The following is a 27,221-nucleotide window of genomic DNA, read 5'->3' as shown; positions in this document are numbered from 1 at the left end:
ATTCAGCTGACATTTGGCCATGTGCATCTGTCCTTTTTCATCTGGCTAAGCCTGTGCCTGCCTCTAAACTGCATGCCTTGTAGGAGAGAACCTCCTTTCTAATGGAAAAGGAGGATCTTTGTTTCAGGACCCAGGAATGAAAGACTCAGAGACCCAAATGAATTAAAGACCTATCTGGAATAAAATCTAGGAGTTACCAGCAATGGTGGAAAGCACCTGTAGTCTCATCTACTTGAGAGACTGAGGTTGGAGGATCACTTGGGTCCAGTTCTGGCCTGTAATGCCTTATGTATGCCCATCAGTGTCGATACTGGAGCTGGGCCTACCAAGTGGCCTAAGGAGAAATGAACCCATCCAGATTGGAAACAGCAGGTAAAAAGTCCCACGCTGATTAGAAGTGGGATCATGCCTGTGAGTAACCACTGCACTCTAGCCTAAGCAACATAGGGAGACCATCTCTACAAAATAAAACATAAAAATAAAAATAAAAATTCAGAAGTCCACTGTTAAGATGCTGCTATCCAGACTTTACATTGATATAGGGAATGGCTGTAGTAAACAACACACAAAGCAGTTAGTTAATGATTTTATTCATATGACGAATCATTTACATTCAGTTAACCATTATCTGAATAATGATAATCATAGCATTGCATAGTTTGCCCTTCAACCTGTATTGTTTTTGTTTTTGTTTTTGTTTGTTTGATTTGTGTGAAGTCAAGGTCTTTCTATGTTGCCCAGGCTGGCCTTCAACTCCTGGCCTCAAGCCATCCTCCCATCTTGGCCTCCCAAGCGCTGGGATTACAGGTGTGAGCAACTATGTCTGGCCTCAGCCTATAATCTTTAGCTTTATATAATACCTCTTGAGGCGAACTATCACAGAATGATTATCTCCCTTATACAGATAGATGCTTTTTTTTTTTGGATGCTTTTTTGAGGCCACCCAGAAACCAGGAAAAGACTTTATGCCCTTCTTCCAAATACAGCATAGACCACTGGAGACTATGACTGAGTTTTTTATTACCTGGGGATGGGGACTACTGCAGGCTTTGCACCTTGTTAGCATAGAGGGTGGAACCAGGATTGCCAAACCACCATTAAGATGCTTAGGCCAGAAGCACCTTGGAGAATCAAAAGGAAGCCCCAGAGATTTTGCTGTAGATACTGCTCTCTTATCAGAAATGTTCAAATATAACAACTGCTTGGTTACTATATAAGTGCTGTTGCATTAATAAACCCACCTCAGGACCAGACATCCTACAGGAGCCTTGGACGAAAGCCCAGCATGAAGCAGTGCTCTTCAACGGATGATAGGTTAAGGACCAAGTGTGCAGTGCCTCTGAAGACCTTGGCAAAGAGGAAAGAAACGTCCTTGAGCCCACCCATCCTGGTTCCACCTAAGTAATGAGAAGTGGGGCTGGGGAACAGACTTTCCTCATTTAAAATTTAAGTTTCTATTCTGGCTCAAAAGAAATTTTACCTCAAATTTCCCCAAATCTAGAGGTGCATATCCCTCCCTAAGGGCAAATTCTCAAAAATAAAGAATTAAACATATAAACAAATATAAAAGGGGATACATCTTATACACTGACAATAAAGACCTGTCATGAATGTTTTCTTAGCCTGTGTGCATGTACAATTTTGGTAGCTGAATGTGACATGCCGTAAGCACAACAGGTAATTATATCCTGCCAGTCAACAGTTCAGCCTCACTGTCAGAATGAGCAAACATAAAATTATAATAATAATTATTTACTATTCTATAATTATAATTATAATAATCATGATCATGATAAATAACATATATTAATGGCTTACTATGTGCCAGGTTGTTGGGTGAACTATGTATCTCATTTAATCTTTATAACAATCCTCTGAGGCACTATTCTTATTACCAGTTTACAAAAGCAGAATTTTGGATTAAGAAATTTGCCCAAAGCCATCCAGCTATTAAGTGGATAAGCCAAGATTCAAGCTAGGTCTGTTTGCCTCCAAGGCTTACATTTTAAAAAGACACAGATGGCTGGGCACAGTGGCTCACGCCTATAATCCCAGCATTTTGGGAGGCTGAGGCGGGCAGATCACAAGGTCAGGAGTTGAAGACCAGCCTGACCAATGTGGTGAAATCCCATCGCTACTAAATATACATAAAGTAGCCAGGCGTGGTGGCATGCACCTGTAATCCTAGCTACTCAGGAGGCTGAGGCAGGAGAATTGTTTGAACCCGGGAGGTGAAGATTGCAGTGAGCCCAGATTGCACCACTGTACTCCAGCCTGGGCGACAGAGCAAGACTCTGTCTCAAAAAAAAAAAAAAAAAAAAAGGACACAGACACATTTAGTCGTGCAGGTACCTGTGTGTGTCTACACAGCAGGCATGGATAGTCCAGACATAGACTCAGGTATCCTAGCATGTAGCTCTGTACCTCTATCACCGACCTTAACCTGACTCTAGAGTCCAGTAGTTTCCACTGCCAGTGGAAAACTGCATTTTACTGATTGAAAATTCATTCTCTTTTGGGTAATTCTCACTTAGCTCGAGATTACCTTTTCTCTGCCTTCTTCCATCCCCTTTTTGGGGGATGGGATAGCAGAGGGAAGAGTAGAGTGCGGATATGTATATCATTCTGATATCAGGTGGGAAGGGGCCCTTAGCCTTCTATCCTTCCCTATCCTTGCCGGTCCCTGTTGAAGTAGAACCAAATCCACTCGGCCCTACTGGCCTCCACTGCTCATGTCACAGTCCATACACTGCAGAGGTAGATGTAACCTCCTTAGTCTACCCCAAACTCCTTTGGGTCCCTTAGCTACTCCCAGCTACCCTGGTGCTCCTCTTAAGAACTGTGGGATCTGATGGATGCCCTCCTGCCCTACGTAGGTGTTACTGGAAAGAGGTCCACATCAAGACCTCAAGAGAGGGTTCTTGGACCTTGTGCAAGAAAGAACTGGGGGCAAGTCCATAGAGTAAAGTGAAAGGAAGTTCATTAAGAAAGTAAAAAAATTAAAGAATAGCTACTCCACAGCCAGACATGGGCTGCTCAGCTGCTTATACTTCCTGTAACTTCTTGATTATATGCTAAACAAGGGGTAGATTATTCATGAATTTTCTGGGTACCTGGTGAGCAATTCCTGGAACTGTGGGCTCCTCCCCATTTTAGACCATATATGGTAAATGCCATGGCATTTGTAAACTGTCATGGTGCTGGTGGGAGTGTCTTTTAGCATGCTAATATATTATAATTAATGTATAATGAGCAGTGAGGACTACCAGAGGTCTCTTTTGTTGCCATCTTGGTTTTGGTGGGATTTAGCCAGCTTCTTTACCGCATGCTGTTTTATCAACAAGGTCTTTATGACCTCCTATCTCATCCTGTGTCTTAAAATGCCTAACTTACTGGGAATGCAGCCCAGCAGCTCTCAGCCTTATTTCACCCAGCCCCTATTCAAGATGGAGTTGCTATGGTTTAAACGCCTCTGCCTCTGACATAGGGGTGAGGCTCCTCTCAGTTCCACCCACTCAGATATTTCCTCATCCGCTGTGCTGGACAAGGCATTTCTCTGAAAGACTTGCAGTTTCCTCTGGCTATACAATGAGAATAGAAACAAAACTCCCCATATTCTCCATCTTCTTAAAGCTTTTTGGGGTTCCTGCTGCCCATCTCTGGGATGCAAGCAGCATGTAGACAGTAATCAGGTCTCTTTTAATCCCTCCCTCCTTTAAGCTGGAGAAACTTTTATCTCCTTTCTTAGTGGTGAAAAAACTAGCCATTTTACCTACTCTCTGATAGAAACTCTGGTGTTCTGCCTGTTTCAGGTTCTTCTTAGTTTTATGCAGCTTTAAAACCCTTTCTTCTCTTCTAAGTGTTGAATTTCAAGATGATTTTCTCTACCTTAGCCTTCAGAAAAGCTATTGAGTTCTTTGATTTACTTCTTTAGCCTGTATCCTCTTTCTTTCTGGGGCCATATTTTCTGTTAATCTACTGGTCCATGTGGGTAACGAAATGCAGGAAAGTAAAACCTAAGACACTATCCCAAAATAGTAATTCACAATACTTCTGTACAGAGACGTGTGTATTTATGAGTATGAACTATAATTTTTTATAATTGTCTTCTATGAGAGCAGTATCTTAACCTCAACTTTCCTCATCAATATGAGTTCTAAAGTCACTTTTCACCAAAATTCAAGATACATCATCCGCTGATGAAATGGAATTAACGTGTTAGAGGCTGTTATAATTTTATGACTTGCAGTTACACTTTCTTTAGCAGAAAAGCAATTAAGATGTGTGAAAAGCACTCCTTTGTGTGTGTGAACAACTAATCAGACTACCATTTTTCACACACATCATAATTACCTTTTGTGCTAACAGCAGTGCAAATGTGAACCACAAAATTTTAGCCACTGGGAAGTTTCATTGCAATTTCATTGCAGTTAAATCATTGAGATCTTCAGCTGGATCATTTATTACAAATTTATTCACTAGCTGGTTAAAAATCAATCAGACATTGGACTATGCCAGGCCCTGAAACCCAAGCACCTGTGTCTTGGCTGTATGACTTGTATTTGAAAACCACAAGTTTGTTGTGTCAGTGGCCAGACCCCTGCTGCATTGCCTGAATGCCACAGAAATCTCTCCTGTCATGAGGTCACACAAAACCACAGCATGGGGCAAGCAAGCCTCAGAGGGAGGGGAGGGAGGTAAATTTACATCTGGCATCTCTTCCAACTGTCATCTGCACACACATTTTGACAAGTAAAGAGAACATTGAAATCTCATTTTTGTAAAAACAAAACAAAACCCAAAAAACTCAGACATACCTACATACATAATATTTGCATGTATTTAGAAAAAGTCCAAAAAAACACATTAAAATGTTCACAGTAGACCAGATATGGTGGCTCACGCCTATAATCCCCGCACTTTGGGAGGCAGAGGCTGGTGGATTACTTGAGCCCAGAAGTTTGAGACCAGCCTAGGCAACATAGTAAGACCCCGTCTCTACAAAAATTTAAAAAATTTGCTGGGCGCAGCAGCACACTCTTGTCCCAGCTACTTGGGAAGCTGAGGTGGGAGGATCACTTAGCCGAGGAGGTTAAGGCTGCAGTGAGCCATGACCATGCCACTGCACTCCAGCCTGGGCGACAGAGCAAGACCTGGTCTCTTAAAAAGCAAAAAATTCAGTGTAATATTACCTCCAGAGAGTGAAGGTGAAAACGATTGGTGAGGTGAACTTTGTCTTCATTTTTACAACTCAGTTTTTTCCCCCATAAGTATAGTCTATGGTATAATATAAAATATATATGGTCAGCCGGATGCAGTAGCTCGCGCCTGTAATCCCAGCACTTTGGGAGGCCCAGGTGGGCGGATCACCTGAGGTCAGGAGTTCGAGACCAGCCTGGCCAACATGGCAAAACCCCATCTGTACTAAAAATACAAAAATTAGCTGGGTGTGGTTGCGCATGCTTGTAATCCCAGCTGCTTGGGAGGCTGAGGCAGGAGAATTGCTTGAACCAGGGAGGTACAGGTTGCAGTGCACCAAGATCACACCACTGCACTCCAGCCTGGGTGACAAAGTGAGATGCCATATCAAAAACAAACAAAAAAAAGAAATATACATGGTCTATGTCTCTGATTCCTGTCACAGAGCTCCTGAAACACTTGGAATTTCTGGAGTGACAGGAGTGCTTTTTTGTTATTTGCAATATGCAGCTTTGATAACACCTGAGTTCATGCTAGTGAGGTGAATTAGGGTGGGGCCCCTCGGGCAGTCTCAGGATGGGAGTGGTCAGCAGAAAGACCTAGTGATTAGAGGTTTGGAACCTCCAACCTCCAGGAAAGTTGGGGAGAGGCTGGAGATAAAGATCTATTAATATAAAAATTCTTTTCTTTTTCTTAAGAGATGCTCGGAGGCCAGGCGTGCTGACTCGCGCCTGTAATCCCAGCACTTTGGGAGGCCGAGGTAGGTGGATCACGAGGTCAGGAGATCAAGACCATCCTGGCTAACACGTTGAAACCCTGTCTCTACTAGAAATACAAAAAATTAGCCGGGCGTGATGGCGGGCCCCTGTAGTCCCAGCTACTCGGGAGGCTGAGGCAGGAGAATGGCGTGAACCCTAGAGGCAGAGTTTGCAGTGAGCTGAGATCGCGCCACTGCACTCCAGCCTGGGCAACAGAGTGAGACTCCATTTTTTTTTTTTTTTTAAAAAGGATGCTCTGTTACCCAGGTGTTTGCATTGGCACCTCAACCTCCTGGGCTCAAGCAATCCTCTGGCCTCAGCCCCACAAGTAGCTGGGACTACCAGCATATGCCACTGGCTACTTTTTGTATTTTTTGTAGAGAGGGAGTTTTGCCATGTTGCCCAGGCTGGTCTGGAATTCCTGAGCTCAGTAATTTGCACGTCTTGGCCTCCCAAAGTGCTGGGATTACAGGTGTGTGCCACCGCGCCCGGCCAAGTTCTATAAAAATTATTGAATAAAAAGATTTGGTGATCTTCTGGGTTGCCGAAGATGTGAAGGTGCTGGGATCAGTGTGCCCAGAAAAGGCATGGAAGCTCCATGTCCCCCGATACCTTGCCTCCTCCATATCTTGTCCTATCCATAACTTCATTGGGCTAGTCACCTATATCCTTTGTAACATCCTTTATAATTAACCAGTAAACACAAGTAAAGTGTTTCCCTGTGTTGTCTAAATTATTGAACTCAAAGTGGGGGGTTAGGGGGACTGTGGGGACCCTGATTTATAGCAGGTTGGCCAGAAGCACAGGTCACAACCTAGGACTTGTGATTGACATTTGAAATAGGCACCAGTCTCATGAAATGGAGACCCAAATCTGTGAGATCTGACACTATCTCCAAGTAGACAGTGTCCTAATTGAATTAGAAGACACCCAGTTGGTATGTGCTGGAAAATTACTTGGTGTGTGGCAAAAATCCTACATGTCTAGTCAAATAAGTATTCTTTTTTTATTATTATTTATTTTGAGATGGAGTCTAGCTCTGTTGCCCATGCTGGAGTGCAGTGGTGTAATCTCAGCTCCCTGCAACCTCCGCCTCCTGGGTTCAAGCAATTTTCCCACTTCAGCCTCCCAAGTAGCTGAGATTCCAGGCACTCACCAACATACCTGGCTAATTTTCATATTTTTAGTAGAGACAGGTTTTCACCATGTTGGCGAGGCTGGTCTCAAACTCCTGACCTCAGGTGATCCGCCTGTCTCGGCCTCCCAAAGTACTGGGATTACAGGCGTGAGCCACTGCACCTCGCTTAAGTGTTCTGTGTTGAGTGTGAGAGTAGAGAGAAAAAAAATGCTTTTCTTTTCCATTTATATCTATCATTGTAGTTTTCTAAAAACTTATTTGTATTAAAGAGAATATCAAATGCCTGCATTATAAGGGGATAGGTTATGTCAGAAGGGGAGATTGGGATGTATTTGCCTCTTTCTGATGCAGTGTGGGAACCACTGCTCTGAAAGTATTTGGTTATGCAAAAGAAGCAAAGGGAGAGGCTGGGCACAGTGGCTCATGCCTGTAATCCCAGCACTTGCGGAGGCCGAGGCGGGTGGATCACTTGAGGTCAGGAGGTGGAGACCAGCCTGGCCAACATGGTGAAACCCTATCTCTACTAAAAATACAAAAATTAGCGGGGCCTGGTGGCGCGTGCCTGTAATCCCAGCTACTCCGGAGGCTGAGGCAGGAGAATCACTTGAACTCGGGAGGTGGAGATTGCACTGAGCCGAGACTGCACCATTGCATTCCAGCCTGGGCGACAGAGCAAGACTCCATTTCAAAAACAAAAAGAAAAGAAAAGAAAAGAAAAGAAAAAAGAAGCAAAGAGAGAAACATGAGCTCTTTACTCTTAAGAAATATGAAACAAAAGCGTTCATTTCCAGGTACAGTGGAGACGGGGGCCTAATTTCTGCAGGCCACAGCCTGACTTTCATCTAATATGTGCCTCCCAAAGCTGAGATAATAGACCCAGCATGTAAATCACATCTCGATTCTGTCTCAATAGTGTCTCTGCCCAGTCACCCAGAAATCCACTATACTAATGAAGTGAAGGATGTGTGGCAAGCCCAGCTCTGCGGTTGGGACACAGCCCTGGCACAGCTCCTGCTGACATGTGCCACTCCTGGAATGCTGGGCCACTCCACCCTCAACCTAACTTCTGGCTGAACTGGGGATAACCTGGCTTCAGCAGAGGAGAAGCGTCAGTCCTGGTTTTCACACTTGAACTTTTGGTTCAAGAGCAAAAGCCAAAAAATGCAACCTATCCCAAGTAACAGCCAGGATGTTGATGCTGCCAGGCAATTCCTGGCTCACTGGACCACCACCTCCTACTTTCTGGACCAAGAGGATACACCAGAGACCAAACTCCTGTGATTCAGACCTTGGTGACAAATCATTGATCCAGCCAGCTTTCTTCCTTTGCTTAAGTTACTACCTAGTAATGAGCTGTGCACTTTGCAAAGAGTATTAATACTTTTAGACTAGCAAGATGTAGAAGAAATATTGCAGTATTTATGAAAAATGATGGCCTTGGAGACTAGAAGAACTTTAGAGGAGGTGGGAATTTATTTTTAGTACCATATCTGCTCTAATAAGTTTAACACTTCATATAATAAGATTCATCATATTGTCATCTATTGTCATCAAAATTCTAGTGTGATGTTCTTTTTCTATACAGAAGTGTTAAGTGCATAGGATTAAAAATGCTGTGATAGGCTGTAACCCGAAAGGGGTATGATTCAGACCCCAAGAGAGGGTTCTTGGATCTCACACAAGAAGAATTTGAGGCAAATCTATAAAGTGAAAGTCAGCTTATTAAGAAAGTAAATGGCTGGGTGCGGTGACTCATGCCTGTAATCCCAGCAATTTGGGACGCTGAGGCGGGTGGATTACCTGATGTCAGGAGTTCGAGACTGGCCTGGCCAACACAGTGAAACCCCATCTCTACTAAAAATAAAAAAAATTAGGTGGGCGTGGTGGTGCATGCCTGTAATCCCAGCTACTCGGGAGGCTGAGGCAGGAGAATTGCCTGAACCTAGGAGGTGGAGGTTGCGGTGAGCCAAGATTGTGCCACTGCACTCCAGCCTGGGTGACAGAGTGCGACTGCATCTCAAAAAAATAAAAATAAAAAAAAGTAAAGGAATAAAAGAATGGCTACTCCATAGAGCAGCCCTGATGGCTGCTGGTTGCCCATTTTTATAGTTATTTTTTGATGATATGCTAAACAAGGGGTGGATTATTCATGCCTCCCCTTTTTACACCATATAGGGTAACTTCCTGATGTTGCCATGGTATTCGTAAACTGTCATGGCTCTGGTGGGAGTGTAGCAGTGAGGATGAGCAGAGGTCACTCTCATCACCACCTTGATGTTGGTGGGATTTAGCCGGCTTCTTTACTGCAAGCTGTTTTATCAGCAAGGTCTTTATGACCTGTATCTTGAGCCAAACTCCTATCTCATGCTGTGACTTAGAATGCCTAACCATCTGGGAATGCAGCCCAGTAGGTTTAGCCTCATTTTACGCAGCTCCTATTCAAGATGGAGTTGCTTTGGTTCAAACTTCTCTGACAAGGCCATAGCTGTATACAAGAATAATTCACAATCTAGGTCCAGTGTTGTGGTTCATACCTGTAATTGCAGCACTTAGGGAGACCAAGGCAGGAGGATTGGGCATAGTTCTAGCTACTCTAGAGGCTGAGGCAGGAGGATCACTTGAGCCCAGGAGTTCCAGGCTGCAGTGAGCTAGCAGCCTTGGGGACAGAGCAAGACCTGGTCCCAGAAAAAAAAAAAAAAAGGATAATTCTTAATCTATATGGAAAAGTTGACTATGACTTGAAGTAAATAAACATATTTGTTCCACCCATTAATACAATGTAGTATGGTAAAGATGAGAAAAATCTCAGAATATTGAGAGAATGCATAGTGTTGTGGGTCCTACAATAATAAAGATTGTCTTAAAGGCTTGCTTCTGGAACTGGCAATAAAACACTTAATTTGGCTTTTATTTCCATATAATCTATTTATATTACTTTGTATTTAGTTGGCTAATTTACTTATTTAAATAGTTTTTTATTTTTATTTTAATTAATTAATTAATTAATTTTTTTGAGACGGATCTCGCTCTGTTGCCCAGGCTGGAGTGTAGTGGCACAATCTCGGCTCACTGCAAGCTCTGCCTCCCGGGTTCACACCATTCTCCAGCCTCAGCCTCCCGAGTAGCTGGGACTACAGGCACCCACCACCACGCCCAGCTAATTTTTTGTATTTTTTAGTAGAGACGGTGTTTCACCGTGTTAGCCAGGATGGTCTCGATCTCCTGACTTCGTGATCTGCCTGCCTTGGCCTCCCAAAGTGCTGGGATTAGAGGCCTGAGCCACCACACCCGGCCAGTTTTTTAATTTTTAATTGCCAAATAATAATTGTACAGGTATATATTTATGGAGTAAAGTGTGATGTTTCCATATATATATACATATATATATGTATATATATATGCGCACACACATATATGAATGATCAAATCAGGTTAATTAGCATATACATCACCTCAAATATTTATCATTTTCTTTGTGGTAAAAATATTTAAAATCCTCTCTTTTAGCTATTTTGAAATATACAGTACATTTTTTTTTCTTTTCTTCTTTTTTTTAAAAAACAGAGACAGGGTCTTACTCTGTCACCCAGGCTGGAGTGCAGTGGTGCCATCTCAGCTCACTGTAACTTCCATCTCCCGAGTTCAAGTGATTCTCTTGACTCAGCCTCCCAAGTAGGGGGGACTACAGGCATGCGCCACCACGCCTGGCTAAGTTTGTATTTTTAGTAGAGACAGGGTTTCACCATGTTGCTCAGGCTGCTCTTGAACTCCTGACCTCAAGTGATCTGCCCTCCTTGGCCTCCCAAAGTACTGGCAATACAGGCGTGAACCACCACGCCCAGCCTATTTATTTATTTTTGGGAAAGAGTCTTGCTCTGTTGCCCAGGCTGGAGTGTAGTGCCACAATCTCGGCTCACTGCAACCTCCACCTTTCTGGTTCAAGTGATTCTCCTGCCTCAGCCTCCCGAGTAACTGGGATTATAGGCACATGCCACTACGCCCAGATAATTTTTGTATTTTTAGCAGAGACAGGGTTTTGCCATGTTGGCCAGGCTGGTCTTGAACTCCTGGCCTCAAGTGATCCACCCACCTTGGCCTCCCAAAGTGCTGGGATTCAGGAGTGAGCCACCACACATATTTTATTTAAACAATCTGCCTCAGAGCCAGTCATTTCCTCTATTTTATTGCTGCTATTCTTCTTCTTTTCTTTTTTTTTTTTTTTTGAGAAGGAGTCTCACTCTGTTGCCCAGGCTGGAATGCAGTGGCAAAATCTTGGCTCACTGCAACTTCGGCCTCCCAGGTCCAAGCAATTCTCCTGCCTCAGCCTCCTGAGTAGCTGGGACTACAGGCATGCGCCACCATACCCAGCTAATTTTTGTATTTTTAGTAGAGATGGGGTTTCACCATGTTGACCAGGCTGATCTTGAACTCCTGACCTCAGGCGATCCACCCACCTCGACCTCCCAAAATGCTGGGATTACAGGCATGAGCCACCATGCCTAGTCTTATTGCTGCTATTCTTAATGCCACGTCAGAACTTTATTTTCTTTTCTCCTTGACTATTATTACTTAACTATGTACACTGTACCAGAAATGCTCTCAACAGAGGGTGGAAAACATACAGAATCTTGGAGACAGTGAGTGGGCTAACTGGTAAGTACCAGCAGAGATTCTCATAGGTGCTCATCATAGGTGCTCAGACTGGTGAACATAAAAGAACAAGAATCTTTTTTCTTATTCATAATTATATTGACCTTTTCATAACATGAGAGCATATACTTTATATCTGGGACTGTAAGAGATTAATAGCTTTATTTTTATATCTTTTCAATCTAATCCCCAGTTAATTTTTTTTTTTTTTGAGATGGGTTGTTGTTCTGTTACCCAGGTTGGAGTGCAGTGGTCCAATCTCAGCTCACTGCAACTTCTGCCTGCCCGGATCAAGCTATCCCCCCACCTCAGCCTCCTGAGCAGCTGAAACTACAGGTGCGTGCCACCACACCTATCTACTTTTTTTATTCTGGGAGAGATGGGGTGTATTAGTCCATTTTCGTACTGCTATGAAGAACTGCCAGATGGCCAGGCGTGGTGGCTCACACCTGTAATCCCAGCACTTTGGGAGGCCGAGGCGGGCGGACCACTTGAGGTCAGGAGTTTGAGACCAGCCTGGACAACATGATGAAACCCTGTCTCTACTAAAAATACAAAAATTAGCTGGGCGTGGTGGCACACACCTGTAGTCCCAGCTATTCGAGAGGCTAAGGCATGAGAATTGCTTGAACCCAGGAGGCGGAGGTTGCAGTGAGCTGAGATCATACCACTGCACTCCAGCCTGGGTGACAGAGCGAGACTTTGTCTCAAAAAAAAAAAAAAAAAAAAAGAAAGAGCTGCCGAATGGATCACTTGAGGTCAGGAGTTTGAGGCAAGCTTGGCCAACATAGTTAAAACCCCATCTCTACTAAAAATACACAAATTAGCTGGGTGTGGTGGTGCGCACCTGTAGTCCTAGCTGCTCTGTCTAAAAAAAAAAAAAGTTTGCAATCTTCATGAGCACACTGACTACAAGAATGTTGAACACTGTCAAGCAAAGAAAACTCAATTTCCCTTCATTTCTCCCAAGTTTGACTTTGAAGGAGAGAGAAAGTTTTCTTATTAGGCATTGTTTTTGCTCATGTGCTCAGATACAGCAAGCTAATAAATCTGTCAGAGAAAAATTTACATTTCTCAGGAGATTGAACATTCACACCAGCCAGCATTCCCATCAAGGAACATGAATACATAAATGTACATATACTTGAAACTCTACAGTTGCTGTTTCCAGTGTTTTAAGCTTCAGTTCATGGGCTTGTTGACATATGAGAGTCTTCCCTTTTGAAAGTCCAAACAGATTGAAAAACAAATTGTGAAATCACAGGATGACACTAAGGAATATTGCATCACTCTCCTCCCTGCCTCAACACCCCCACTTCCATTTTCTGCTCAAAAGATTTCCTAACATCTGAGAGCATCATCAGTGTAAGTTGGCATTTAAAAGGGCTGAAATGGTTTTTAAAGCTTCCAAAGCATTTAACCTTAAAAATCATAGATGGAACAAATTTACCACTGAAAGTTAATCTCAGATATGTTTATGTCTTTTATTTATTTATTTTTTGACATAGGGTCTTGCTTTGTTGTCCAAGCTGGAGAGCAATGGCACGATCACGGCTCACTGCAACTTCGACCTTCTGGGCTCAAGAGATTCTCCCTCCTCAGCCTCAAAAGTAGCTGGGACCACAAGCACACACCACTACACTCAGCTAATTTTTTATTTTTTGTAGAGACACGGTCTTGCTATGTTGCGCAGGCTGGTCTCAAACTCATGGCCTCAAGCAATCCTTCCACCTTGGCCTCCCAAAGGGCTGGGATTACAGGGGTGAGCCACCATACCAAGCCTGTTTGCATCTTATTCCATTTGAAGCACAACTAAAAGGAATACTGTTTTGTCATCAAAACAATATTAAGATGGCATTTCTTTTACTTGTTGTTTTTACTGTTTTGATAAGTAGGAAACAAAGAAGTAAAGTTCGTTCTAGTAATTGAGTTGGTTCTAGTAATTTAAAACTAACAGTAAAAGAAAATCACAATGCTGTCAGTTCCAGCGGCCTTTACAGGAAGAGTGGTCGATCATAAATTCATTCTCATTGGTGGATGCATCGCCAACTAGAGGCAGGCCCAACAACAGCTTCTTCTGTTAGAGAGGCCCAAAGCTGGAACATTTCAGATAGATTAGCTGTGTTATAGTCAGTGGATGCAGCCCCAAATAGAATGCTGTTCACACTGAATTTTGACATATTACTCAACAAATAATTATTAGTGCCTGCTATATTAGCTATTATTGTTATTACTATTGTCAACTTTGGTCATTATTATATTTCCAATACAGAGATGAGTGCTCAACACATAGAAAACAATCAGTATGTATTTATTAAATGAATGAGTAGGTGACTTAATCAAGAGATAAGAATCACTACTTAAAGAAGAGTAATTTTGCCCATGTTTTACTGTGTAAAAACAGCACTTGATAACGAGCTATATTTATTTTCTTTCAGAACTCTTCTTTGCTAAAACTTTATTTCTCTTCTGTCTCTACTGCTTAGAGTCAGTGAGCCCACACACTCAGGTTCAGGTTGATTTTCTTCCTATTTGTGGATGTCACCTATGTATCTGCCTTTTCAGGCAGTGAAATCATTCCAAAAGTTCTTGTTGACTGCAAGAGCTTGAAGGCTCTTTATTTGTGAGGGGATGAGAATACTGGCATCCATTGTGTCTTATTTAGTGACTGAAATGTGTGACACTGAGCAAGGCCTTTATCCTCGGGTTGCCTCTGTTTATCCATCTGGAAAAGGAGAAGGACAATACTCACTTGTCTGGTATGGAAGTGATTGCCAAGGACTTTGTGATCCCCACAGAGAAGGTGACATTTTAGTTGCTACATATTACAAATGTTTTCCTTTCATTAATTAGGTGTTCAGATACAGATATTGAGCCAAAAATAAAAAAGGAGAGATAGTCATATAGATTTTAATAATATGTACATGCCTCCTTTATGTGTTAACTTTACATTTGATTATTTATTTTTTCTTTTTTTTTTGAGACAGAGTCTCACTCTGTCACCCAGGCTGGAGTGCAGTGGCGTGATTTTGGCTCACTGCAACCTCCGCCTCCCAGGTTCGAGCAATTCTCATGCCTTAGCCTCCCAAGTAGCTGGGACTACAGACATGCACCACCACACCGAGCTAATTTTCCATATTTTTAGTAGAGATGGGGTTTTGCCACATTGGTGAGGCTAGTCTCGAACTCCTGACCTCATGTGATCCACACACCTCAGCCTCCCAAAGTGCTGGAATTACAGGTGTGAGCCACCGTGCCCGGCCAACACGGTGTAGATTGTAGATTATTCTTTAATCTACAATCACAGATTAGAGACCATTTAGTCCAGTATTTCTTAAACAGATCGTGCCTACATTCCCCTGTGTAATTTTTAAGTCTGCACATGCCCTGGCCCCACTTTATTTTCCCCTGGTTAAGAACCAGGGATCAGGACCAACCTCTCTTTTTTTAAGAAGTAGAACACTGAGGGACAGCTGGTAAGTGTAGCATCAGGACAAAAATCCTTATCTTCTGACATCTTCTGATGGGTTTTGTTCCTGTACAATATGAAATATCTAATTTATTTGTTTGTATTGATATATTTCAAGGTAACTTTTTTTTTTTTTCTGGAGACGGAGTTTCACCCTTGTTTCCCAGGATGGAGTGCAATGGCACGATCTCAGCTCACTGCAGCCTTTGCCTCCCAAGTTCAAGCGATTCTCCTGCCTCAGCCTCCTGAGTAGCTGGGATTACAGGCATGCTCTACCATGCTGGGCTAATTGTGTATTTTTAGTAGAGATAGGGTTTCACCATGTTGGTCAGGCTGGTCTCAAACTCCTGATCTCAGGTGATCTGCCCGCCTTGGCCTCCCAAAGTGCTGGGATTACAAGCATGAGCCACTTTGCCCGGCCAAGCTAACTTTCTGTATACACATTGGCAGTAACCATTGAAAACTTGTCTGCCCTGCTTTATAGTTCCTAACTATTTTTACCCCTTTCCATTTCTTCTCTAATCTATAAAGGCTTCTGAGAGTCATCTTGCTGGAAATAAATTCAACCTTTTATAAATCTTCAAAGCACATTTAACCTGTATTATATTCAGGTGTTTATCAATCAGTATCGTTCTGCATTAAAGAATTTTTGTCTTCCTTTCCCTAGTTCTCCAAGTCATGAACTCCTGGAAACAGAAGTCAATACACACATTGTCCTTAGAACAATAACAACAAAATAAAAGCTTATGTACCAGGCAATGTGTTAGACCAGTGGTTCTCAAACTTTAACAATCATTAGAATCACCTGGAGTGCTTGTTAAAGTACTTAGTCCTGGGTCCCATCCCCAGAGTTTCTTATTTGGTGGGTCTGGTGCAGTAACAGGAATTTGCATTTCTATCCTATTACCAGGTCATGTCATTTTGAAAAACATTCTTCTGCATGGTCTAAATTTTAATCTTTGCTACTGCTCCAGTAAGTAAGTTTTATTATTCCCATTTTCTTTTCTTTTCTTCCTTTTTTTTTTTTTTTTTGAGATGGAGTCTCACTGTCACCCAGGCTGAAGTGCAGTAGCACAATCTCGGCTCACTGCAACCTCTGCCTCCTGGGTTCAAGTGATTCTCCTGCCTCAGCCTCCTGAGTCACTGGAACTACAGGCACATGTTGCCATTCCTGGCTAATTTTTGTATTTTTAATAGAGATGGGGTTTCGCCATGTTGGCTAGGCTGGTCTTGAACTTCTAACCTCAGGTGATCTACCTGCCTCAGCCTCCCAAAGTGCTGGGATTACAGGCAGGAGCCACCGAGCCTGGCCTATTATTCTCATTTTCAAAAGAGTCACACAACTAGTAAATAGAAGGGGTACCATTGAATCCACCTCTTGATAGTGCTTTGGTCTTCCCCTTAGCACACCCTCCCCTTATTTTGGAGTTTCTCTTATATATCATAAGCTCTCAAGAAATATACACGGGATAGCCGGGCATGTTGTCAAGCCTGTAGTCCCAGCCACTCAGGAAGCTGAGGCAGGAGGATCACTTGAGCCCAGGAGTTCAAAGCTACAGAAAGCCATGATCTCCATGATCGAGCCACTGCAATCCAGCCTGGGTGACACAGTGGATTGCACACTCTAAAAAAAGGAGAGACAGAAATGTACACAGGAGGTCACTGAATTGTTTAGACCTGGAGATAGGCCTTTGCCTAGGTTCAACTGTGACATTGGGCAAATTACATAACCTCCCTCCCACCACATGCCTCAATTTTCTCATCTGTGAATTGGAAATTCATAGTATTTACCTGTAGTACACATTGTAGTTGACTCCCCAAAATTCAATCTATTCCTCTTCCACTTTATAGCAATCAGTGTGGTTCAAGGAATTGCCACAGCTCTGAGAGTAAATTCTAATTAATTCAAATCAATTCAGATAACCCTAATCCTCTGTATGAGCCTTAGTTGATTACACAATAGTATTCCTTCCCACCTCCCAATAGCTACTGTTTAGTAGCTAAGCAACTGACTAAAGTTAAGCTAACTAAAGTTATAAGGAGGAGAAAGATTTTTTTTTCACTTTTTTCATTGTTTGTAGAGGCATTCTCTCTCCTTTGCTCAACATAAATAAGGAGGTAGGGTCTGATGGCCCAACCTACAGAGAGGAGTTGATGTGAAGAGGAATCCAACACTGGATGTCAGGACAGAGGCAGAACCTGGGGGCCTGGAGACAAGGCAGTGATACAGGATTCATCAGCCAAACCTGAAAGTGCCTTCTCTCTAGACTCTCAGTTATGTGAGTCAAAAAAATGCCCCATTGTTTTAGTCAATTGGAGTTTGTTTTTTTTTTCTTCCTGTAACTTATAATCAAACACTCTGATAACCTATGACAAAGGATTAGTATACAATTAAATGAAGTAATGCATAAAGAGGTTGGGCATATAATAAAGACTTACCTCATGTGAGCTAAAACCACTATCAAGGCAGTTTCTAGGCCCAAGAGCACAAGTGACCTTAAATGCCACTGAAAGCTCCCTTGGAGGTGTTCTCACCAGGAGGATTAGAGAAGCCAAAACGACCAGGTGAATATCTCTGTCAATGATAAACAACTTGGCTATAAGAGGAAAAGATTCTAGAATTTATGGGATTATGGAACATGGAATAGAGTTAACTTTAGAAAGGAGATTTACAAAATAAGTAGCGGATATGGATATTGTTAGTCTGTAGCTGATTAAGGCTCTGATTAAGTGAATTGCCCCAAGTCTCAGAGCAGACATAGGCCTAGTCCAAACTTAGAGCTCATATTACTTGCAGTGGATGTTTGTTCTCTTGGCTGTCCAGCAGGCCACCTTTTCCTTCAGGACACTGCTCTCCCACTGCATTATACATGTGACTCGTTTGGGGCTGCCAAAATATATTTGGTTACCTTTTTTTTTTTCAGTAAGCTAATACAAAATTATTGTTTCTTCAATAATTACTTTGCATTTATTGTCATCATTTCATTCCCAAATGTATCAAAATTAAAGTTTAAAAGGGAGGAAAAAAGGATAAGTAGAAGATCCTGATTACCTTTTAGTCATAGATAGTTTCATTATGTTATCTTTTAGGGTCTGGAATACACTGACCAGTGTATTAGACAAAATTTTATGAGAATTGGTTAAAGATATAGGGAAGAAATGTATTTGGAAAAAACCAAGCCAAACCAAACCAAAACAAAACAAAAACCATTATTTTGAGAGTAAATACTTTGGGGGGAAGAAGCTTGCAAGCCACCCGAATATGGCCTGGACTCTGGCGTGTGTGTGCGTGCTGGGGAGTGTCTTGGTGTTGGACTCTGGCATGTGTGTGCGTGCTGGGGAGTGTCTTGATGGTGATGTTGTGTCATTGCTTCATTTTTGGCACTCAGTCACTACTCAAGAAAACCAGATTGAAAATTTGGAATCTGTGCTTCAGTGGATTGAAACTGGCCTCCAGTCACTAAGGAAAAAATCAAAACAAAACACACAAGAATTTAGAGAGAATATTTTTCTGCCAAAAAATAATTTTTCCTTTATGCTATTTCTTATTTGGGTCAATACTCCAATGGAAAAAATAGATAGATTGGTCAAGAGTTCAATATAATTTTCTGTGACATTTGAACTAAAGTAACTCATAAAAACTTAAACACAGGAAATTGTATCCTCTCCTGCTGATGTATGTGTGACTATTTGTCTCTCTTAAAAGAAAAAAGTAGAAGAAGAGAATTAACTGAATGGTATTTTGTTTTACTTGAAATGTTAAACTAATGTCAAACTAATTTATTTATTCAATAAATATTTATTAAGCACCTACTACATGCTGGTACTACAAGCCAGGTATAGATGCTTGGGATGTATTAATGAGCAAAACAAAACCAGTAGCAAACTTGTACATGCAGATAAGGGTTTCAAATATTGTTGGCATGGGCCAGGTGCAATGGATCACACCTGTAATCCTAGCACTTTGGGAGGCTCTTTAAATAGAGACCCCCATCTCTATTTAAAGAAAAAAGAAAAAAAATTATTGTTGGCACAGTCATAAAAATGGGAACAGTAGACACAGGGAAATACAAGATTGGGGAAGGGAGTGAAGTAAGTGTTAAAAAAACTGTCTGTTGGGTACTATACTCACTACCTGGATGACAGGTTGGATTCATGCATACTCCAAACCTCAGCATCATGCAAAATACCCGGGTAACAAACCTGCACATGTATCCCCTGATTCTAAAATAAAAGTTCAAAAAATAAAAATAAAATAAAAATCATTGGGCTTCTGAGACTCATTTGTGAACTAATTTATTTTCTTGCTATTATTGCTATCGTAATTCTTGGCTAAACAGCTGTTATAATTGCCTCAATTTTGAAAATATCAGGTTTGTTTGTTTGTTTGTTTGTTTTTGAGATGGAGTTTTGCTCTGTCACCCAGGCTGGGGTGCAATTGCGCAATCTCGGCTCACTGCAACCTCCTCCTCCCAGGTTTAAGCTATTCTCCTGCCTCAGCCTCCTGAGTAGCTGGGATTACAGGTACAAGCCACCAAGCCTGGCTAATTTTTTGTATTTTTAGTAGAGACGAGGTTTCACCATATTGGCCAGGCTGGTCTCGAACTCCTGACCTCCAGTGATCTGCCCGCCTCAGCCTCCCAAAGTGCTGTGATTACAGGCATGAGCCACTGCTCCTGGCCTCAAAATATCAATTAGAATCTAGCTTCCTGCCCTTTGTTGAGCCAGATGATATGATAGGTGAGAACTGGGAAACTTAGAGGAGGTTACGTAGATCTTTACAAAAACAGAGGGGCTGACTCTGGGATAATATGGAGGATACTGGGGAAGAAAAGTATTATTCAAGTGAGGAAGAATCCACATAAAAGAAGAGATTGGGATTTCTTCTTTTTCTTACTTTCTTTCTTTTTTTTTTTTTTGAGACAGTCTCACCCAGGCTGGAGAGCAGTGGCGTGATCTCGGCTTGCTGCAACCTCTGCCCTGCCAGGTTCAAGCAATTCTCCTACCTCAGCCTCCTGAGTAGCTGGGATTACAGGCACACACCACCATGCCTGCCTAATTTTTGTATTTTTAGTAGAGATGGGGTTTCACTATGTTGGCCAGGCTGGTCTCGAACTCCTAACCTCAAGTGATCCTCCCACCTCGGCCTCCAAAAGTGCTGGGATTACAGGTGTGAGCCACCGCCCCTGGCCGACAATATCTTCTTGACAAGAGGATTTCAACTGGAGGTCAGTTTAAGATTTTTACAATTGTCAAAAGAAGAGCAGGGTTTAAAAAGGCTGAGATACACTGAGCCATAGAATTATATCATTAAACATATGGCCATTGTCATACCTTGGAAAAATTGCTGGCTCTATCAGGTGCAACCTAAGTTATAGTAGTAGAAGTAGTAATGGTTTCAGTGTGTTGTCCAGGGTTTTTTTTTTTTGTAAAAAAAAGTAGTAATGGTAATAATAATGAAAGAAATAGTAGTAGTAATGACTTCTACTTACAAAAAGCTTACTGTTGGCCAAGCACCATTCTAGACAGTATTTCACTTTGAGATTGTCAATTATAATCTAGTTTCCTGTATCTTTATGAAATATTATTACTATTATTATTATTTTTAAGGCAGGGTCTCACTCTGTCATCCAGGCTGGAGTGTAGTGGGGCAATCATGGCTCACTGCAGCCTCAACCTCCTAGGCTCAGGCAATCCTCTGGCCTCGCCTCCTGCATAGCTGGGATATAGGCAGGGTCTCCCTTTGTTGCCCAGGCTGGTCTCGAATTCCTGGACTCAAGCAATCCACCCACCCTGGCCTCTCAAAGAGCTTGGATTATATGCATAGGCCACCATAACTAGCCTAGTTTTCTGGATTTTGTCAGTCAAATGATGATAGGTGAGGAGAACTGAAGAAATTTACAAGTTACATTGATCTTTATGAAAACAGGTGGGCCGACTCTGGGATAATTTAAGTCACAGCTCTTCTGTGGGGTGATTAGATTACTTGCACAACATTACAAAGATCTTCATCTATTCTTGGATGAATCTGTTGGGCATGGACCACTAGAGGAATAATAGATGCTCTATCATTAGGGATTCTAATCTACTCTGAGGAGAACAAAGAGCCTTTTACTCTCAGAATCAATTCTCAGGACCTCTACCTAGTTCAGAAGAGGCCTCCTCTGGTTAAGAGACCACATGCTGGCCGGGTGCGGTGTTCACGCTTGTAATCCTAACGCATTACGAGGCCGAGGCAGGAGAATTGCTCGAGCCCAGGATTTCAAGACCAGTCTGGCCAACAGAGTGAGACAATATCTACAAAAAAAAATTTAAAAATTAGCTGGGTGTGGTGGTGCACCCCACTGTACACACCTGCAGTCCCTACCTTGGGAGGTCGAGGCGCAGTGAGCTGTGGTTAAACCACCGCTCTCCAGCCTGGGCAACAGAGCAAGACCCTGTCTCAAAAAAACCCCCAAACATATGTAAGCATATTCATCTACAAAAAATTGTTTTAAAGTTAAAAAATAAAAACAAAAATAAAATAAACAACAACAATGAAAAGAAAACCAAGAGACCCCATGTGTCCTGAGGTCCTGAGGTACTAGAGAGTCTCTAGACCCACCTAAGAGCAGAAACTTTTAGTCTATTTGAAACTCTAATTACAGAAGGAAACAAGTACCTTGGTGCTTTTGTCTTTGCTTGCAAATACAACAGAAAACTAATGGTAACTTTCTTTCTTTCTTTCTTTCTTTTTTTTTGAGACAGAATCTCACTCTGTTGCCCAGCCTGGAGTGCAGTGACATGATCTCAACTCACTGCAGCCTCCGCCTCTCGGGTTCCAACGATTCTCCTACCTCAGCCTCCCAGGTAGCTAGGATTACAGACATGCACCACCATGCCCTGCTGATTTTTGTATTTTTAGTAGAGATGGGGTTTCACCATGTTGGCCAGGCTGGCTTACGAACTCCTGACCTCAGGTGATCAGCCCGCTTAGGCCTCCCAAAGTGCTAGGATTACAGGCGTGAGCCACCGCACTGGCCGTAATTTCTTTTCTCTTCCTTTCTCTGCTTCTTTCTTCTCTTCTTCCCTCCCTTCTTCCTTTCCTTCCGCCCTCCTTTCCTCCTTCTCTCCTTCTTTCTTTTCATGAATCTATTCAACAAACAAGTATTTAGAGCAGGAGTGTTCAATCTTTGGTTTCCTTGGGCCACATAGAAGAATTGTCTTGGGCCACACATAAAATACACGAACACTAACAATAGCTGATGGACTAAAACACATACACACAAATCTTATAATGTTTTAAGAAAGTTTACAAATTTGTGTTTGGCTGCATTCGAAGCCATCCTGGGCCACATGTGGCCCATGGGCCTTGGGTTGGACAAGCTTGATTTAGAGCCTCCTTTATGCAAGGCCAGGTGCTAGATGCTGGGGCTGCATGGTGAACAGAGGAAGGCCCCTGCCCCGGGAGACACAGCATAATTCCCTCATGGTGTAGAACACATGAGCCATGAGGTCAGGAGCTGTGGGGTCTTGTTCACCACTGTACCCTCTACCCCTACCTAGCACAGCACATGGCAATAAGTACATGCTCAAAAATACTTTGAGTGAGTGAATACAAGTTGAGTGCTGCCGCACTGATTAAAGGGTGCTCTTGAAGTCCCTCAGCTGGTAAATGCCACCCTGCAGACTGCCCAAGTTCCCCTCAGGAAAAACAGAACCAGTGTACATTCAGATCTTAAGAGTGGTCATCCGGAATACGTACCTTATGAAAAAGTAAGGATATTCAGGTTCAGTAATGATATACTTGGTTTGCAAATAACACACGTTCGTTTTCATGTTGCTAAAGACTCCTTGCTAGGAAACGAAACACTTGTAATTTAATATGTAATGTTCTCAAGAGTCTGAGGCCAAACCACCTCAAGCTGTGAATGCCTTGGCTCTGAAGAGCCAGTCAGGGTCAGGGCAGGGCAGCACTTGGCCTGATGCTCCTCCAGAATAAACCAAACAGCCACAGGAAGTGGTTTCTGTGATTCAGTAGGTGGCACACTTCCTTTTGAGTCAGAACTGAATCACAGCTGTGAGAGGCGAAAAAGACCTATTTCTTTATCCCATACTTTTTCCCTATTCCCAGTGGTAAATTTATCACAGACTGTCATATAATGTATCCTGTTTAGTTTAGCGTATTTAAGCAAACAAAAAAAATTTGGCAAATCAACTATGGGGAAGCAAGAAAGGAGGGGAAAACACAGCCGACTGAAATTAATCCAAACGTCATTATGTCGTCACAGGGCCATATTCTCAGAGGTGATTGAAAGAATTGCCACAGTGATTTTGCTGGGGTCATTCAGGCCCCTGGTTCTCTCAACTGGAGTCTGACCCATTTCCAGTGAAAGCAGTTAGATCACACTTACATAAACTGTGTTGCTTCAAATGGGCCTGCCCTCCTCTTCACTCACTGACCCTGGCTTGCTTCTTGGCATGTCTGCTGGAAGGCCATTCTCTGTCTGTCCCAGGCATGGCCCTAGTTCAGCTGCGGGTGAAATGATCCTGTTCTGAATGTACTGAATGCTGCTGGCAATGCTGTAAATTGTGAGGCTTAAGGAAAAACCCTGTAGATATCAACAAGTCATAAAAACCGGCGTATTTTCTCTTCGTCTCTTTCCCACTGTGTGTTTTATTCTTCAATATTAATAGTTCTGGGAATGTAAATGTATTTAACTATATTTTCCTCTGATGAACTAGATTTTAGTATATAATTTGTGGCTTCCTTCCATACCAATTTGTTCATATTGATAGCATGCTTCAGAACAAAGCTTCAGAGCTCAGGCTATACATCCTATAACACTCTTGGAAGACCAGTAACCAGACTGGAACCAGAAATCTTATTGCCATGTTAATATGTCATTTTCCTTCTGTGAAATATTCCAATAATGTAAAGAATGCAAGATTCAAAGTCACATAGACCCATGTACACGTTCAATCTACACCAAAGTTTGTGGAGCTGTGTGACCTTCAATAAGTCTCTTAACCTCTCTGAGCCATAATTTCCTCAGTCTGAAAAATGGGATGCTAACATAAGGCCAACATTACAGTGAGAACTAAATAAAACTTTTACATAGTGTCTAGGACAGCTCCTAGCTCATATTTAGTGTTTAAAATAAGCCTCTGATCTTTCTCTTTATTTACAATACCTTTTCATTGGGAGATGAGGACAGCATTTGGACACAACTGTACAGGCACGCTAAGTCTCATCCTTCCAAAGACGTCAGTCACATTCAGCCCCTTTAGCAGTTTCATCAACAGCACGTATAGCACATGTGATAGCAAACAGCAAGTTGGATTCCTTAATAAAGCAGTAAAGAAGGTCAGCCAGGATGTAGGCTTTAAAGCCAAGGCCAGCTCTTCTGGGCAGGACAGTTGTGGCTGATGTATGACAGCCAAATGTAATGAGAGTCCTCATTTGACATATTGAAGGGAGCACCTCAAGGATGGGCAGGGAAAAGAACCATCAGCAGTACTCACCACCAGAGCAGCAGTGAGTGCCCAGGTCAAACTGGACAAGGGCTGGCAGACAGGTGGAAATGCGAATACATCGTTAGATTTGAAAAGGCCTTTGGCAGGGCACAGTGGCTCACGCCTGTAATCCCAGCATTTTGGGAGGCCAAGGCGGGTGGATCATGAGGTCAGGAGATCGAGACCATCCTGGCTAACACGGTGAAACCCCGTCTCTACTAAAAATGCAAAAAATTACCTGGGTGTGGTGGCAGGTGCCTGTAGTCCCAGCTACTCAGGAGGCTGAGGCAGGAGAATGGTGTGAACCCGGGAGGTGGAGCTTGCAGTGAACCGAGATCGCGCGCCACTGCACTCCAGCCTGGGCGACAGAGCGAAACTCTGTCTCAAAAAAAAAAAGAAAAGAAAAGCCCTTTTAAAATGTCCATCCTCCCATAACCCTTTGAAGCCTCCCACGTCCCCCCAGTTCCTCCCAAATGGCATATAAAAAGGGTGATGGCTTTTAGACAAAGGCAGTAGTACTCCCCAAACAGTTAAGGTCCAGAACATCATCTTGTATATAGCTGTCTTAGAGCTATCACGTTGTGTACTGGAGTTTCCTGATTACATGACAGACTCATCTGCTAGACAAACTCCTGAAGACAAGGAGTGGGTCTTATTCATCCTTTAGCCAAACCTTACCTGTAGCTCAGCATGTAGCCCATGGTAGATGCTGAACCAATTTTGTTAACGTGAGAGAAATACAAGAAAGCCAAGTCAGAAATACCATTGTTGCTGTTAGAAAACTTCAAAGAGGAATTTGTGGTCTCTGGTGCCAAGGTCCCATAAGAGTTCCAGCTGGGTGAGCTTCTTGTGAGGAAAGGAGCCAGAAGTCAGAACCCATAGTGTGACAATATGAGAGAAAAGAGGATGAAAGCTGTTCTTAAATTGCACCTGTCTAAGGCAATCCGAGCTTGACACATGGTTTCTGGAGGTCTGGGCATTGTCTGAGTGGAGTGTTGATTGTATGTCTCCTGGAGGCTTCTGTTTAAATAACTGCCAGAGCAGGATGACTCAGCAGCCGGAGGATGAGATGCTCTTGATCTGCCTCCCTCGTTAAGTGACAAATCACATTGCCCTGGGTGTCTGTGGCAATCTCTGATATGACACACTCCTTCCTGCCAGCCCATCAACCAGGGTGGCAAGTCGCAGTTACTAATCTGGAGACTGATCAAAATTGCTGACAGGCAAGATCCCATGCTCCAAGTGTGGAGAATCATCTTTAAAATGAACTCTTGTCAATCTTGTCAATAGATTTTCTTTTTTTTTTTTTCTTTTTTGAGACGGAGTCTCGCTCTGTAGCCAGGCTGGAGTACAGTGGTGTGATCTCGGCTCACTGCAACCTCCACCTCCCGGGTTCAAGTGATGCTCCTGCCTCAGCCTCCCTAGTAGCTGGGACTACAGGCGCATGCCACCACACCCAGCTAATTTTTGCATTTTTAGTAGAGACGGGGTTTCACCATGTTGCCCAGGCTGCTCCGGAACTCCTGACCTTAGGTGATCCGCCCACCTCAGCCTCCCAAAGTGCTGGGATTACAGGCGTGAGCTACCACGCCCAGCCTAGATTTTGTTACTGAGACTGAGTCTCACTCTGTTGCCCAGGCTGGAGTGCAATGGTGTGATCTTGGCTCAGTGCAACCTCTGCCTCCTGGGTTCAAGCAATTCTCTTGCTTCAGCTTCCTGAGTACCGGGGAATACAGACGCCTGCCACCACACCTGGCTATTTGTATTTTTAGTAGAAACGAAGTTTCGCCATGTTGGCCAGGCTGATCTCAAACTGCTGACCTCAAGTGATCCGCTCGCCTCGGCCTTCCAAAGTGCTGGGATTCTAGGCATGCGCCACGGCACTCAGCCTTGTTTCTGAAATGTAGAGACGGATTTTACATTTCTAGTCTGTCTCCATATCAAAGACTCCCTATTGTCTTCAGGATAAAGTCGAAATTCAATATCCTGGCCATTAGGGTCCTATAGGAACTTATCTATACCTACCTTCCTAGCATAATAGAATCTTAACTTGTTTTGCTTTTTTTTCTAGTTGATATTGGCTTACTTCTGTTTGTTTCTTTGTTTTTGTCCCTGGCAGATAAACGGTGACAGGACAAAGCTTTAAGAACGTGGCCTAGAGGCCAGGTGTGGTGGCTCACTCCTATAATCCCGGTACTTTGGGAGGCCGGAGCATGCAGATCACTTGAGGTCAGGAGTTGGAGACCAGTCTGACCTAATATGGTGAAACCCCGTCTCTACAAAAAATCCAAAAAATTCAGATGTGTTGGTGCACTCCTGTAATCCCAGCTACTCGGAGGCTGAGGCAGTAGAATCGCTTGAACCTGGGAGATGGAGGTTGCAGAGAGCCCAGATCACCCCACTGCACTCTAGTCTGGGTGATGGAGCAAGACTCCTTCTGAAAGGAGAAGAAGGGGAAGGGGAAGGGGAAAAAGGGGAAGGAGAAGAAGGGGAAAGGGAAGGGGGAAAAAAA

The 27,221-nt window shown here is 42.9% G+C and overlaps 2 long non-coding RNA genes across 3 annotated transcripts in view; both read right to left on the bottom strand.

Annotated features, from left to right (window-relative positions):
* Positions 1-26,880, bottom strand: part of LOC129397745 (uncharacterized) — a 132,481-nt gene extending 105,601 nt beyond the window's left edge. For both annotated transcript variants that reach the window (XR_008625336.2, XR_008625337.2), the window contains exons 1-2: positions 25,388-26,880; positions 24,948-25,087 (exon numbers count right to left, since the gene is read on the bottom strand). This is a non-coding gene — a long non-coding RNA (uncharacterized LOC129397745). The remainder of the gene's footprint in view (positions 1-24,947; positions 25,088-25,387) is intronic.
* LOC129397747 (uncharacterized) lies at positions 11,298-16,998 on the bottom strand. Its single transcript, XR_008625339.2, has 2 exons — positions 15,183-16,998; positions 11,298-14,470 (listed from the first exon to the last, which is right to left on the bottom strand). It is a non-coding gene; the product is annotated as an uncharacterized LOC129397747 (long non-coding RNA).
* Positions 26,881-27,221: the final 341 nt, after the last annotated feature.

Source organism: Pan paniscus, chromosome 4 (assembly GCF_029289425.2).
Source record: "Pan paniscus chromosome 4, NHGRI_mPanPan1-v2.0_pri, whole genome shotgun sequence".
NCBI lineage: Eukaryota > Metazoa > Chordata > Mammalia > Primates > Hominidae > Pan > Pan paniscus.
This window is presented reverse-complemented; position numbering and strand designations above follow the sequence as displayed.